This window comes from Canis lupus, chromosome 17 (genome assembly GCF_003254725.2).
Source record: "Canis lupus dingo isolate Sandy chromosome 17, ASM325472v2, whole genome shotgun sequence".
NCBI lineage: Eukaryota > Metazoa > Chordata > Mammalia > Carnivora > Canidae > Canis > Canis lupus.
Genome location: NC_064259.1, coordinates 23338069 through 23355354, shown reverse-complemented (window position 1 = coordinate 23355354; position 17286 = coordinate 23338069). Strand labels below are relative to the sequence as shown.

The window sequence follows — 17286 nt, the reverse complement described above, 5'->3', positions numbered from 1 at the left end:
TAAAAAGAGAGAGCCATTCAGAAGCTTTAAAGATAATTTTTTAAAGCCTTAAAACTCACACCCAGGCTTGTCAGGGGCATATTTCCAGGTAACCTGGTCCTAGGAACAGTCATGCAGTTTGGAGTTCTCTGAGCACAGCATGATCAGGAGACTTGGGTGTTAAGTGCGCTTGGAGGTAGCTCCCACCCAGTGTGAGTTTAGGCAAGTCTCTGAATCTCTATGAGCCTCAGCTTTCCCATCTGTAAAATGGTCACAATTGGCACACCTCATGAGGTTGTCACAAGGATGAAATTAGATGATATGCAGAGCAGGTGCTAATGGTGCTTTGTCCCTACTCCTGGCTGCCCCTTGAAGGGGCCTAGGGCCGGCCTTCCTCCAGGCTGCTCTGGGCTGTGTGAGGGTGGGCACAAGGACAGCCAAGGTTAGCCATTTCATACCCCGTGTTCTCAGAGTGACTGCTGTGTTCCCTAAGGTGGGCCCCAAATTATTAGTCCCACTGGCTGTGCCTGGATTCACCATATTTCTCATCCCTGTGAGTAGTATTACTGAAGCAACTACTAAAATGCTAGTCGTCTCTAGAACACCTGGACTTAAAGCCATTAATATGATAGGTCTCAAGTTTTGGGGGTATAAATCAGAACCACACATTTTACAAAATCTGTATGGCTTAGTCCCATGCAGAGTGATTCTGAGCATCAGTATTTTTAGAATGGAGCATAAGGATTATTATGGCATACCTCAAAAATCAAGAATCATGGCTAATACTTCAGCTTGAATTTGTTGATCACCTATGCTGGTAACTTTTAAACACTAAAGACAGAAGTTAAAAAGAAAGCTTGGAGAAGTGAGATACACTTGTGTGCAGGGTGGAAAGTCCTATTGCCCTTTCATAAGTGGACATGCTAGTAACAAGGTTGACCACCCCTGACCTGATCCTGCCTGCGTGGCCCCATAGGGAGCAATGGGGTGAATCCAAGGCCATGTATGGGACTGGTCTTCACCAGTGGGTCTACTCAAGAAAGATCTGTTATTTTCTCTCTAGAATTACTATGGCTTTCAAGGGCACAGGGGACTGAGAAGATTACAGATTGGACTAGAGAGAGCTGGATTTTCCAGAGTCAGAGAGAGTCTCCATCCATTCATCCATCCATCCATCTACCCCACCATCCACACCATCCATCCATCCATCCATCCATCCATCCATCCATCTAACCATCATCCTTTTCTGTTCTTCAGAATATGATGTATTGACTTTCATCTAGGTCCCAGGTTCACAGCAGAGCTGAGGCACTCCTATCCGTTCTCAGGAGGTAGATACTATGCTGTTAATAATCATAGCAAATCTCTGTACAGTGCTTGTTCAGGTTACCAGGTGCATCAACTACCACCAGTCCATCAATTCATTCCATCTTCACTCTGATCTGTATCATATATATTACCATCCTCATTTTATAGATGAGTAAACAGAATCTCAGGTTCAATGATTTTCCCTTAGTCCTAAATAATATACAGAGAAGCACATATCTTTGGGGCCTTTTCCTTTTTGGGGTGGGTGGGGGGACTCCTATTGTTCCCACAAGGAGGCCTTGTAGTTGAACCCTGGCATCATGCCTGGCTCTGAGGAAACGGACACCTATTCTCATCCAGGCAGGAAAAGTTCTTCTCAAGAAGACTCATCTCATATTTGGTCATCTAATTCTGAGCCACAAGCCCTGAAGGTAGAGACTTAAGGTTTGTGTGTCTTCTTATTCCTCAAAGTGCCCGGCACAGCACCTAGCACATAGTAGGTAGGTGTTCTTTGGTAGGTGAATGGACACCAGATCAATTTATGGCAGTCTATGAAGCAGCTCTTCTTAAACCAGAGCTCTGAGTCTAAAACTTAAAGCCCCATCTTGATCACAGAAGAGTCTCCAATCAATGAAAAGATGAAAGGTATTTTCTTCCCACCCTTACCCCACGCCCAGGGATACATGTATAATCCTCCCTGGGGCTCAGGAAGCAGCTGTCAGAGTGCACCTCAACTGTGAAGGTTGCCACTAAGTACAAAGGACAATTCCTTTCCTGGCAGGTACAACTTTTACTCACGATTGCTTTCATTGATGGGCGTCAAGAAAAATAAATGAAAAGACCATCGGCTTCTGCCGGTTTTGACCTTCGAGATTTGACAGCCCAAGGCTTGTAGTGGGGCTTTTTGAGCCGGTTGCTTTCCTTTTCCCACTTTGCCCTGGATATTTGATGGATTGGGCACTAGGAAGATTAAAGAATTGTGAATACCTGTAACCCCTTGGCTTGTGAGAATGGCAGCTTGGAAAATCCCATAATGATAAATGTCTGTTGTATACAAAAAGAAGTCAAAATGCATAAAAACAATCACATCACATCTAAGAAGTGTTTATTGAGCCTCACCTTTTCCCAGTGGGGAGGGAGATATTAAAACTAGGTGGGGGAATTTAGGTGACGGAATTTAGTGTCAAGGAATTTACTCATTCATTCCGTCATGGATTCCATCCACAAACATTTATGAGTCTTTCTCTGTCCCAAGCACTGGTTAGACTCTGGTGGTTCATCCTGCCTTCAAGGGGTTCACAGTGAGGTTTGGTGATGGATAACAAGGGACAGCTATGATGCTGTGGGAACAGGGTTATGATGGGTTTGTGCACAGGGTGTTGTAGAGGGGTGTGGAGAAGTGTATCCTGAGTGTGCTGGTGGCCAGTAGGCAAGCTGGCCCAGAGAAGACAACCTGAACTGGCTCTGAAGGAAGAAGGGGAGCAGTCAGGGGGAAAATGAGATGAAGGCATGCATGCACAGAGGGGCCATGTGTGAGGGCCTGGCAGCTTGAGGAGTAGGGGCTGCACCATCCTCAACCACCCTGCCCCCCTCTGGTCTCTCAGAGTGCTCACACTTCACATACATGTGCCACCGGCTTGTGTAGCAACAGTACCCATCCTCTCCCGACCAAGCCAGTCTCCAAACAGGAGTCGCATCCCTGGGCCCCCTCCCCCACCTCTAGCAAATGTCCTGCTACAAGTGCTGGAAAGATTTCACCCTGGCTCTGGGCTCTTCTCTGATTTTCTCTCCCTCTGTGGTAGTATCTTCCTCCCCAACAAGGACTCCAGATTCCTATAGACAATCCATGTATGCAGCTGATTTCTACCCCATAACAAGTGGACTCAGGGTACAAGCTATTTACACTTTTTGGTCACAGTTGGTTCAGACTCTAGGACTTTCTTATCACCCTTACCCCACCTCCTCCTTTCCAGAAAGAATAGATAGGGCAGTTATTCCTCATGGATTGCCCTCCACCCCCTTCACCACAGAGACCACAGCAAGGAGAGTGGAAGAGTTACTTGGTGCTTACCCCATGGTGCCAAGCTTTATTCTAAGTGCCTTCCATGTGTCATATCATTTAACATTATGCCCACTGCCACTCAGTGAGGGAGGTAGTTTTATTACTTGCATTTTACAGTGAAGAAGCTGAAGCTCAGTGAGGTTAAGTAACTTGCGCAGAGCCACACAGCTAAGAAGGAGCAAACAAGATCTGAAGCCAGGCAGTCTAGCTGTGCAGTCCACACTCCTTCTTGCTATGCTCCAGGCCCCCCGTCACCAACTAATAAGGATTAACCACTATTTATTCTTCATAAATACCTAGCTACATATAGTATGTATGTATACATACATGTAGTATATATGTGGTCCTTCCCATCTAAAATAAAGGGCAAAGTTCTAAGACCTTGGCCTACTGAAGAAGCACATTTTGGAAAGCAGGCAGCCTTGAGAACAGGAACTAGAAAGTCTGGCCTGCAGAAGATTATAGAAAGTCCAACCAGGTAACATGGTCCCTGCTTCCCTGTTTCCTGAAGCTCTAGGCCAATCAGAGTCCCCTTGCCTGGGGACACCAGGTCTCTGTTGGTGGTGAAGGAGGCAAAATCAGGAGAGGGAATTCCCTGTTCTTTTCATTGTAATGCAGAGTCTACACCACCAATCCTGATGGCACATGAGTAAAGAAATACCATGAGAGACGCCTGGGTGGCTCAGCTGTTGAGCGTATGCCTTCAGCTCAGGGCGTGATACTGGGGTCTGGGATTAAGTCCTGCATCAGGCTCCCCATGAGGAGCTTGCTTCTCTCTCTGTTTATGTCTCTCTCTGTGTGTCTCTCATGAATAAGTAGTCTTAAAAAAACAAAAACAAAAACAGAAACTCTGAGAGCTGCATAACAGCCCAGCTCAGCTTTGTCTTTTTTTTTTAAATAAATTACCGGAGTTCAATTTGCCAACATATAGAATAACACCCAGTGCTCATCCCATCAAGTGCCCACCTCAGTGCCCGCCACCCAGTCACCCCCACCCCCCGCCCACCTCCCCTTTCACCACCCCCAGTTCGTTTCCCAGAGTTAGGAGTCTTTCATGTTCTGTCTCCCTTTCTGATATTTGTATTCATTCCAGGCCTCAACATAAACCTCCCTGTTTCTGAGCTTCCTTTTTCCCCTTTGTTTTGCTTCTAGTACCACACTCACATGTCTAGCTAAACTCCTTGGTTTTTTTTTTTGTTTTTTTTTGTTTTTTTTTTTTTTCAGGCCTTGTTTTTATAACAGAAATGCATTTTCTTATGGTTCAGAGCCTTAGTTAAGAGCTATATCAACCATGGGACTTTGCATTTAAAAGGCTTTACAAAATCAACACATAGATTTGGTACAGTATCTGTTCCTGAGAGGATCTTACATCACATTGCTAAGGTCCAAGAAGGTGTGTTCCCACTGCTTTCCAATTGCTGATTGCTTTCCCTCTATCAATGGGTAAGTCTTGTGAGGGTGAGAAAAGGGAAGGCATGCAGTGAAGGCATGCAGTGAAGGGGCATGAGAACTGCCAATGAGACCATTCACCTAAGGACGTCAGGTTATCTGAGGATCTGGGGCCTCCCCACACCCCTCCGGAGAACTTCAGGTATACAGTGGGAATCTTGAAAGAGCTGTGTTGTTTCCCTCCTGGCCCCACTTCTAGACTCAGATTTTGTTCTCTGTTGTATTGTTAATTCTGTGGAATGTTCCTTGAAGTCTTTGAGAATAATAACTTCAGTGATGACTCCTGGGCATTAGGAAGTTCCAAAAAGGAGCTGGTGGAGAACTTGATGAGAGAACTGGCAGGTAAACATGGCAGGCTGCTAATTTTATGCTTCAGACCCTCCAGGAAACCCTGTGGATCAAGTCCGAGCTCCTTCTAGGCATAACACATGACCCTGACCCGGCCCTCCCCATCTCGACTTACCCTATTTCTTTGGACCCATAATTTATTTATAATAAGCTATTCACAATTGCCCTCACTGAAGCAAATGATTTCAAGCCCCCATTCCTTCTCCGCCTCTCTGACCACCAAGTACAATCCTTCCCCTCCTTCAGAAAAGAATCCCTTAGCACCCAAGCCTTCCCTGGGACTCCAGACCCACTGCCAGCAGTGTTGATTATATCATCCCTTGCACCCACTTCTGTGGCCTGTTTCACATCTCCGTTGGTGTTCTCAGCCCTACACCACCTTTGTTCTTTTACATGTCTTTCTCACCAATGAGGCGCCCTAAGAATTGGGATGGACATTATTTATTACTGTGTCTCCACTGCCTTATATGGAACCTGACTTGCAGTGTATGCTCAAGAAATGTTTTTTAAATGAACAAACTCCAAATAAATTGGAGCAGAAACTCTTTGAGAATTTAATATATGGTTTTAAGAAAAAAAAAAAAAAAGATGCGGGCAGCCTGGGTGGCTCAGTGACTTAGCACCATCTTCAGTCCCGAGTGTGGTCCTGGAGACCTGGGATAGAGTCCCACGTCAGGCTCCCTGCATGGAGCCTGCTTCTCCCTCTGCCTGTGTCTGTGCCTCTCTCTCTCTCTCTCTCTCTCTTTCTCTCATGAATAAATAAATAAAATTTAAAAAAATGCATCTGGAAAGCTCTTGACCAAAATTCCATCTTTATCCTCCATAACATCTCACTTCCTTCCACTCAATACCAGGAAAAATAACTGTCCTCAGCCTGCATCATCTCCATTGGTCTCCCTAACCACCCCCACACTGCTAGGCAAATGCTGACATACATCAGCCTTGGAAACAAGATGGTCCCCATGCTTCCTGATTGTCTACTATGGAATCGTCTTAGCCACTCCAGTTTTCCAGGCAATTTCCTATATGTTTCCTATATGTTATCTTCCACAAGAATCTTCTACTTGGTATTTTCCCCCCAATTTCTCCCTTTCTGTAGTTTACTTGTCTTTACATTCCCACTTAAGCACACAGACTCCCGTTGAGATTTTCATCTCTTCTGATGAGCTAAGATGAATTCCAATTGTGGTCTCTCCAACTGTTCCTTAAATATTCCCTCCCAGGACTAAAATTGCTCCCTGACTGCAGGAAATTCTAATCCTTATTCTATTGGATTTTTACCCGACATCCTCAGAGTGATTCCTTCGTCTGGACTTTCTTTTTCTGGTCACTTTGCCTAGAGAGCCACTTGGTACCCAGTGGGGCCTCCTCTCAATATACCCAGCTGATTTCCATTTCTAAAAATCCTCACTTGTCTATTAACTTTCTTGATTAACTTTCTACCACCCTGTCTAACTTAAGACTGTGCCCTACGGGTTCAGGGTACTGGTGGCATCGGGTTTGTTGTATGTGGAGTTGAGTCAAGACATTTGATGATTGGCAAAGCCAGAGTCCAGATGAAAATAAAAACTTTCATGTTGCACTGTCTGTCCATGGTCCTTGAGTCCTTGGTCTTACTCTGTGACTGCATCTCCAATTTCACATTCCCACATGACTATTTATGCTAATTTGAGTTAAAGGCAGAGTTGAGCCAGCAGAACTAGAAAAATATTTTAGTCATAGACTCATCAACCAGAAAAGAACCTTAAAAGTGCATTGAATTCAACCGCTTTGCCCCCACCACAAACTAATGCAAGAGCTTCTTCCAAAGCTCATTTGACATCAGCTCACCTGGTTCCAAAAAGTAGGATGCTCATCTTCTTGCAAAGCATACCGCCCCACTGTAGGGTGGCTCTCACAGCTAGAAGAACTTCTTAGCAACCCACTGCCTTTGTAATCTTGAAAAGCTATTGAGTGGCTCTAAAAACTTGTTTAATTTCTTCAAGCCTCCTATATCTCATCCATAAGATGGGAATAGTAATACCTATCTTGGAGGAGCTTTTAGCAATGATAGCTAATATACGTGGAGTGCTTACTGTGTTCTTAGCACCGAGGTATATGATTGCATTTAGTACTGCAATTTTCCTATGAAGTCGTACTGTGAACATGCATACAAGGTACCTAGACTCATTTGAACAGATAATATATGTTAGTTCCCTCTCCTGTTTCACCAGATTTTCACCATTATCTAGTTGATCTTTTGTTTCTTCTCTGGAATCGCATAGAACAAGCCTACTTTCTCCTAACAAGACAGTTTTTTCTTCCTTTCAGGATAGTTTTCATGTTTCTTTTTAACTTCCTTCCCCCCCAGGCTAAACAACTTTAGTTTCTTCTACAGCATATTATCTGGAGCCACATTCTTCCCAGGTGATCTTAAGTAGCTAAGGGGTCAGAGGCCTGCTCTTCAGAGATCTGGGAACCTCTACCCATCAAAGTAGCATAAGCTTGGCTCACTCTTCCACCAGCTGCATCCTGCTGTTTCAACCCCAGGCACCCTAAAGTGAGCAACTAGGGAGGCTGCTGGAGCACTTCATCAAAACCATTTTCAAGCCCATTTGCATCTTTCCTTTCCAGTAGAGAATCCTCAAGTTTCTCTTGCAGGCAAAGGAGGCCTTTCTTGTTTGCTATTGACATTCCCAAAAATATCTGATTCAAAAAGAAATTTAATTTCATCCCCAGCTTTCACATCATCTTGCTTTGTTTGTCATCCTTGTGGTCTGCCAGCTTTGCCCCTTTGTTCCCCCTAATTGCCAGAGACATTTTTATACTGAGTAAATTGCATCAGGCTCACTGCAAAATGAATCAATTTGGGAAGCGTATGAGCTGCACTGTTGTCTTAAGTGTGCATTAACATTTAGATGCGTTATTTAAAACGGGTCTGGGGTTAGTGCCAGAGAGATAGCTTCATGACTATTCTGACTCATTCTCTGCAGTCAGACTCCACAGAAGGGAACTGAGGAGCCCTGAAGCCCATCCCAGCCCTGTTTTATTCTCTGTCCCTCTAGGGAGGACTTGAACTAAGTGAGATCTTTTAAGAGCTCAGGTTTGGAAACCTGATTGACAACTGGGTTTGATTTGGTGATCTCAGAGCAAAGCACAACCAAGAGTAGGAGACAATGGAGAGGAGAGATCCTCTTTCTCTCTCGTCATACATCAGGTGCACACATGACATCTAGGTTTAAGTATAATTCAGATGGCCAGAAGTCTTTGGCAGTAAAACAAAGCATGCACGAGAAAAAGAGAGAGGGAGAGAGAGAGAAAGAGAGAGAGGAGACACTAGCCAACCCTCTCTAGTGTAAAAATTAAACAATGTTTTGAAAGTCAGTGAAAAGGAAAAGCTGCAATCCAGATGATCATGTGGTGATTCAATGAGCTAATTCTTTTATCATCAAGAGAGCCAGGTAATATCTCCATTAGTAACAGAAGGTTTAAAAATTGGAGTGAGTGGCAACACCAGGACAATTGCCTGATTTATGCTTTTTCAATCACCTGGGCTCATAGCCTCAACTGGTAATGGACTCCATCCATCAAAAAATTATTCCATCTGGCATTCTGGTTTCTGAAGAAATCTGGACGTCCTCATAGAGAATTGGCCGAATGATATAATGCGTGTGAAAGCCCTTAGCACAATGCCTCAGTAAAAGGGTCGAATCTGTTCAGCCTATTTTATATTCAGAGGTATGATGGTGCATTAGATCCACCAGAGAAATAAAGCATCAATTGTAGAATGCCATAATTAAGATTCCAAAGCCCAGAGATGTTAGCTCTGAAGATTGTGAGGGTGGCACTTTCTCAGGGTGCTCCTCCCAGACCCCTCCATCCCTGGGCACCCCTTCTCTCTCAGCCCTGAAGGCCCTTTGTAAGGAACAGCTCCATTTGCATGGAAACTCACCAGCTTTGTGTGTTTCTGCCCATTTTTTCCTGAACTTCAGGCAGGCATACATTGTGCTTTCACTCTGCTGTCCTCACAGTCCAAAACAGTGTCTGACACAGAATTGGTATTCAACATATGTTTGTTGACTGAACAAGGAGAACTCAAAAATATTGTCATGCTGCTTTCTGAGCTGAATCAGTAGATGCTGAATAAAGGTATCTCACACCTTTGTGCTACACAGGCCTGAAACCATAAGATCCCTGACCAGAGATAGAAAACGATGCATCGAGACCACTGCCAACCAGTGCATTGCCTTAAAATAGCAATAGCTACCGCTTGTATAGTGCTTACTATATTGTGGGCATTGTTCTGAATGCCCTAACCTATATTCACTCATTTATCTTCACAACAGTTCTGGGAGGTAGACATACCATTTTTATCCACATTTATGGATGAGGACACCGAACCTGTCTACAGCTATAAACGACCAGGGCATGAATTTGAACCCACAGGGTCTCATGCCAGGGTCCATGACCACCACACTATATGATGCAAGCTCTGCAAAAGAGATGTGAGAGGGGCTCTCCCCAGGCCTCCCTGAGGCATTTCACAGGTGGTCCTGTCAGGTGACATGTTGACAAGGCAGACACCAGTGAAAAGAGACTGTTCTTTATGTTTCACCTGAAATGGTATCTCAACCACCTACCCAGGGACATAGCACACAGGAGAGAGAAGTTGGCCCCTTAATTCAGCTACCTTTAGCCCTGGGAGTAGGATGCTATGCAAAAACTCAGGTATGGTGCTGGTTTGGAGAAAATGAGATCAGAACCATTGCAGGCTTTCAGTGAAAGCAAGAGAGAAGGTCCCTGCACAGCCCAATGTCCTAAGGACATGAGTAGAGAGAAAGAGGAGGCACATCAGACTTGTAGTCCAACTGAACCTCCAGTAGTCATTTAGTCTTTCCATTCATGGGTGGAAGTAACAAACCGCTCAGCAGAGGGACACATACGTAATGTATTATTGGAGAAACTGAGGCAACATGGAAATAACTTAGTCTGCTATGGACCAATGTGGACTTGCACATTAAATAACGCATTCTGCTGCTGAGCTGGGACCAGACTCCAGCTCTCTCACTGCTGGAAGCCCTACTCAAGTCATCAGACCCTGCTCTCTCTTTAGCCTTGCTCAGCCAGCCTTGAACTGGCCTTGAATGTCGGTGTAAAGAGGCTTCCCAAAAGCTCTAGAGGAAAAGTGAAAAACATTTCTCTTTTCCAATTGGCTTATAACAGTAACTTCCTCCAGTTGAACTCTCCCCTCCTGCCAATGCCCTTCTGATGCCTGCATTTAATTGCTTTTAAACAGAAAGCCGCTGTGATCAGAGACTTCAGAATTACATCTGCATCTTTTGTGCTGAAACTGTTTTACCATCTGCTTCTAAAACGGAGTATAGGTTGATTTTGATAAAACCAGTGTAGGTCCAGTGAAGCCTTGCTATAATTGATTGTCTGCTTACATGATTGGGGAAAGAAAATTATTTATTGATTCTCGATTCAAAAAGAAATTCAACAAACACGTTTCCCACAACCACATGATTCCACTCTGACCCCTCTGTCTTGGTGAGATTTTGCCCCGTGTCCCACCCCTTCCCCTCTTCCCATCCAAGGTTGCCTTTCTCTTTGTCTTTGTTCATTCATTCATGCATGCATGCATTCATTTAATAAATACTCAGTATATTTAGTATTCCTCTACTACATGCAGAGAAGTGTGCGAAACAGTGGGAATTGAGCTGGGAATAAGCAGAAGCCACTGCTGTCCTCATGAAGGTTAAATTCTAGAAGGGGAAATGAATGCTACATTACTAATGACATGTATCATCAGGCAGTTATCATAGTGATACATGATAGAGAAGTACAGGCTCCTGTGAGCACTTATAAGAGGAAGGCTTGACCCAGGCTAGGGGATCAGTGAAGTCTTCCCAAGGATGTGGCATTTGAACTGAAGTCTGAAGGAAGAGCGGTAATATGACACTGTGGCAAGATCCTTTCAGGGAGTGGTAATGGCATATGAATGCTCAGAAGGGAAAGAGATGGGATGTATTTCTGAGAAAATCAAGGCAGACTCATGCATGGGGGCCTGTAGGTGAAAGAGGACTGGCTGAAGAAAAGGATGGGGAGAAAGATACACAGAGGGGGATTAGGCACATTCAAGAATGCAACCTTTATCTTAAGCCATAGAAAGCTGCTGTAGAGTTTAAAGGATAGGACTGTCAATGAATTGGATGTAGAGCAGTGGTGGGTATAGAGACCCCAGACTTTCACAGCAGCCCAAGGGACAGGAGGGTAGCCTTGACTAGAGAGTGCAGATACTGAGTAAAGAACAGGCTTGTATGTACCTATGTAGGAGGTGCAATAGGCAGATTTAGTAATGGATTGGATACAGGTGGGAGAGAGGAAGGTATTTTTGTTTTGACCAGTTGGGTGGATGGAACCATTCACTAGAACAGGCAAAAATGAAGGAGGCACATGCATGGAAAGGAAGGTAGAAAGTGCAGTTTGGAGATATTGAGTCTTTAGTAACTTATAAAAATCCAAGTGAATATGCAGATAGACACAGAGGTCTGGAGATCAGAAAAAAAGATCTGGGCTGGAGAAAAAAATTTAGAGTTCTTGGTATGTTGGCAAGACCTTGGAGCCAATTGGAGCATATTAAATGCTTATGGAATTAACTGGTAATGAATCATAAACCTAAATGTAAAATCTAAAACTATAGAATTTCTGGAAGGAAACATAAGAGAAAATCTCTGCAAACTGGGAATAAGTGAAGATTTTCTAGATGGCACACATTAAGCATAAACTGTAAAACAAAATATTGATCGGTTTGATTAGAATTCATCAAAATTTAAAACTTGCTTTTCAAAGGATTGCAATTTAAAAATATAAAACCAAGTCACAGAATTGGAGAAAATATTTGAGATTGTACATATATATTTCAAAAGGCTTATACCCACCTCCTTAAGAAATGGGCAAAATATTTTAGTAGACACTACACAGGAATATAAAATTACCATTACTCGTGTAAAAAGATGCTCAACATCATGAGTCATCAGGAAAATTAGAATAGTTAAAATTAGAAAGACTGGCCATACCAAGAATTAGAAAGAATGAGAAGGAGCTAGAACTCTCATAGGCTGCTAATGAAAATGTAAGACGGTATAACCACTTTGGAAGGTAATTTGGAATTCTCTCTAAAAATTAGACATACACCTTCCATACAACCCGGCCATTTCAATCCTAGATATTTACCCAAAAGAATAAAAAGATAGATTTACACAAAGACTTGCACATTAAAATTTATAGCAACTTTATTCACAGTAGTCCCAAAATGGAAATGACCCAATTGTCTAGCAACACGTGAGTGGATAAATAAACTGTGCTTTGTGTATACAATGAAACACTATCCAGCAACAAAAAGAAATGAACTACTGATACTTACAGCAACATAGATGGATCTCAAAATAATTAATTATGCCAAGAGAAAGAAACCAGCCACAAAGACCACATAGTGTGTGCTTCCACTCATATATAATTTTAGGAAATGCAATCTAATCAACTAACCTACAGTGACAGAGAGAGGCAAGACAGTGGTTTTCTGAGAAGTGTAGCAGGACTTACTACAAAGGGGCAGAGAACATTTAGGCTGTGGTGGGGGGATAATGGAAATGTTCTATGCTTTGAATGTAGTTATGGTTTCCTGATGTAACAACTGTTAAAACTCTTTCAACTGTGCACTTTAAATGGATGTCATTTATTGCACATAAATTATACCTTAATGTAGTTCATGTAGTTGACTTAAAAAAATATCTAGAGAGAGAATAGTGGGAAGACAAGATCTGAGAATAAAGGTAGCAAAAGGGAGGTGGGGAGATGGATGTATATGTGCACACAGGCTGAAGAACTTAAGTGTGAAGGGTTGGTGAGAGATGGTAGCTGGAGGGGCAGAGGAATCAAGGCAAGTGACTCATGTCCCACTTGTCCTTTGGTCTGACTTTCGTGGCACAGATACAACTAGTCAAGATGGAGCCCCTGACTCATTAAGGCCTCCCAGGAGACTTCAACCACTCTTTTCTCTTCTCTTCTCAGCTCTGTACAACTGTCTAGACTACAAAACAACACTCCAGTGTTCCATCTGATCAGATAATGCCTATAGGTTACTATATTCAATTGCTCATTTCCTTAGTCTATCAATATCCACTGCTATTTTTGTTTACAAACTGTTTTGCATAGGTGTTTACAGTTTCTCCAGAGACTGTTCTTTTGCTACTAAATATTGAAATTTTGCCATAAGCTAAGCACTTTACAAATATTGTACATATTGAATACTTGTAACAACTTATGAAGTAAACGTTATTAACTTCAGTTTACAGAGAAGGGAAAACTAAGGGCTCAGGGAAATTAAGCAATAAGCAGTAGAAGGGGGATTTGAACTTAGGTCTTTGTGAATTCTGAGTTCTCAATTCTGAGTTCTCAATTCTTTCTGAGTTCTAGAGCCTGCTCATAAACATTTGTAGATATGGCTTTTTTCCAGCTGGGGCCATGTTTTATACTGATTTTGTATACCTTTGCAATGGGTATGGTGCTGAGCATATTGCAGATGATAAATATTGATTTATTCATTGATTGATTCCTTCAACTAATATTTTAATGCTTCTTTAAAATAGCAACCACCTGCCACCAGAGTCTCTAAAGGGGCTTTAAGAATGTCAATTACTAGGTACATTTTGTCCTTGCTAGAGCAGATTAAGAAATTAATTAAAAGGTCCCCAGACTTTTTGCCACTATCTGGGTGGGAGCAGAGAAAGGCAGGTCAGTTTTCTTCTCTCTGCTCAGTCCAACTACCTTTTCACCCCTTCCCTTCAAGAGGCCACAGGAATGTTGGGGAATTGTGGCCACTTCCACTGATCACCCTGGCCCAGACCCAATGTAAGAGCTTCCATTACAGCCATGACCCCATAGGGAATCCTGGAACAGAGAGAGTGGTGATTAAAACCACTGCTTGGTTCGCCTTTCTTCTTCTTCTTCTTTTAAATGCAATTCTTTTTTTTAAGATTTTATTTACTTGAGAGACTGTGTGTGTGTGTGTGTGTGTGTGTTTGTGCAAGCGCGCGCACAATATAGCAGGAGCAGGGGGAAGGGGGCTGCAGAGGGAGAGGAAAAAAACAGAATCAAACTCCCCGCTGAGCAGGGAGCCTGCCGCCTGCTCCATCCCAGGACCCTGGGATCATGACCTGAGCCACAACCAAGAGTCAGACCCTTAACCAATTGAGCCACCCAGGCGCCCTGGCTGGTCTTCTTCTGATTGCAAAATGACAACTCCCAAACTTTAAATACAAACAGATCACAACTGCGAAACATAAAAACTACCTTTCAATTGCCTTGCACATAAAGTCTGCTCTCTAGTTCTCCCTCTTTCTGTCTCTCCTTTTTAAAATGTCTCTCTCCAACCCTTCCTTCTTTCTTTCTGCCTACCTAATGTCCAAAAAGGCTGCATTATAGTTGCTTACCTAAAAGGTTCTTTTAGCTGTAAAAAGCATTCTATGAAAAAGACATTGGAACTAGATTCCAATTATGTGTCCTTGATTTTTGCGTAATTTAGTGAGTTACTGTTCTTTGAATCAGTGGGGAATAGGAATTCATTCGTGAATAATGGTTTCCAAAGATTCATGAGGACCCAGATGAGGCACTTGCCTAGAAGGTAGAAAGGCTCTTTTCTTCCAGATTTCAGAATTTATATTCAATGAAAAGCATAAGAGTAGGAGGTACTGAAAGGGATTGTACAAGCAAGTGCAGAAAGCTTTTGCTAATCTAATTCACTCTTAAATCAGTCTTCTCCATGGTTGAAGGAATTGCTGTTCTCCTTAAGCTTTTCTATCTTGGATAAATTTTTTTAAATAAGCTTCTTTTAATGTATTTAATGTATCAGAGGAAACCAGGGATGTGTTGAAGATGCTTCAGTGAGAGATGAAGCTGAAATCAGTAATGCTGGAAAAGGTCAAAGACAGAATTGTTATTTAAATATAGAATACCCAAAATTTTCTACAAGTTGCTTATCAACATTCACAAAAGTCAGTGTCCTTTTCCTGTAAAAGCTTTTATTACAAGGAAACCTCCTACATATGAACATTGGCACTGTGGCCTGTGTGTGTGTGTGTGTGTGTGTGTGTGTGTGCACGCGCGCACGCACACATGCATGTACTTACCAAACAAGTGACTTTTTACAGCATGACTTGAGTATCCTTCTTCCCTGTTCAAACCTGGGGGTACCTGCACATACTACTCACGTCCCACTTCTATCCTTTTTTCCTTCCCATTAAAGTAAATACCTACTGAGTCAAAATCACCAAGGGAGGAGCCTGGGCATATCTTTAATAATACACCCCAGATGGCTCCCTTGACTGGGATGGCTTGGGAAAGGAGTTGGAGGGTCTGAAGCAGAGTTTCTCAAGGTTTGTTGTGCATGAGAATCACCTGGGATCTAGTTAAATGCAGATTCATTTTCAGTAGGTCAGGATAGGGCTTAAAATCTGCATTTGTAGCAAGGTCCCAGATGATGCTGGTGCCGCTCCAGCCGTTCTGTGTAGCAAAGGTCTAAAAGAAATGCATCCAAATGTCCACACACAAATATTAATTGGAGCTAGAGGTGGGAATAGTTAGAGGAGGACATAGTTCACCTGCTGTTCTCCTGGCTCACATGATGTGTGATGGTAGAAACAATTTTTGAGAAAGCCAGTATGGCCCTGTGGGACAAAAGTTTCTCAGGGCACTCACCAAGTTCTAGAAGAGACCTTAATTTTGCAGGGCCAGATATGTTCAGGATTCAGTCTAACCACACTCCCAGAAAACATATGCAAGTCATATATGCTAATTTTTAAATGTCCAGTAAAACATACAATGATTGGTGAGAATCCTGTCTGTGACCAGCCAGTGTGTTCTCTGCCTACAATCAGCTCTACATGGGCAGCCAAAATATCAGATTCAGATCAGCAGGTGGCTAGGCAAGCAGCTTGACCTGCCTTTCCTGCTCCTATTCTAAGAAGTCCTTTCTTCTCTTGAAGTGTTTGGGTTCAGATCATTTCTTTATCTGTCAAAAATGAAACCCTCCTAAGCCCCAGGTGCTGTGTAGAGCACTGAGGTCACAGAAATGTTAGTGCAAATTGAGCCCTGATCTGTGTCTGGAAGCCATTCCATCTCTCACTTTTTTAATACATATAATTTTTATTTAAAAACTTTTAATAGCAGTGAAATACACAAAATTTTCCATCTTAACCATTTTTTAAAGATTTTGTCTATCATCTATCTATCTATCTATCTATCTATCTATCTATCATCTATCTATCTATTTATTGAAGTGGAGGAGGAGCAGAGGGCAAGGGAGAGAAAATCTCAAGCAGACTCTGTGCTGATCAGGCACAGAGTCCAATGTGGGGCTTTATCTCACAACCCTGAGAGCATGACCTGTGCCAAAATCAAGAGTCGAATGCTTAACTAACTGAGCCCTCCAAGTGCCCCCATCTTAACCATTTTTAAGTGTACAGTTCAGCTGTGTGAAGTGTGTTCACATTGTTGTACAACCATTACTACTATTCATCTCCAGAAGTTTTTCTTCATCCAAAACTCCATATCCATTAGGCAACTCCTCAAAGACATCCATGTTGTAGCAAGTATCAAATCCCATTCCTTTTTAAGCCTGAGTAATATAACATTGTATGTACATACCACATTTTGTTTATCCATTCTTCTGTCAATGATTCCATACTTTGGCTATTGTAAATAATAATACTGTGGACAGGGGTGTACAAATGTCACTAACTTTAAATTCTTTTGGATATAGGCATACTTATTTTGTTGTGCCTCACATGTGGCAACTCTGCATCAAGCAAGTCTGTTGGGACCTATTTTTATGACAGTATTTACTTATGCTGTGTCTCTGTGTCACACTTTGGTAATTTTCACAATATTTAAACTTTTTCTAATTGTTACATTTGTTATGGTAATCTGTGATTATGACTTACTGAAAGCTCAGGTGATAGCTAGCATTTTTTAGCAATAAAATATTTTTTTGTTAAGGTACATACATTTTTTAGACATAATGCCATTGCACACTTAAGAGACTATGGTAGAGTGTAAATATCACTTTTATATACAGTAAGAAACCAAAAAATCCATTTGAC

General features: G+C 42.4%; 1 protein-coding gene across 1 annotated transcript in view; it reads left to right on the top strand.

The window, feature by feature from the left end:
* ALK (ALK receptor tyrosine kinase) overlaps positions 1–17286 on the top strand; it is a 680397-nt gene that overhangs the window by 362347 nt on the left and 300764 nt on the right. The gene's annotated exons all lie outside the window — the stretch shown is intronic.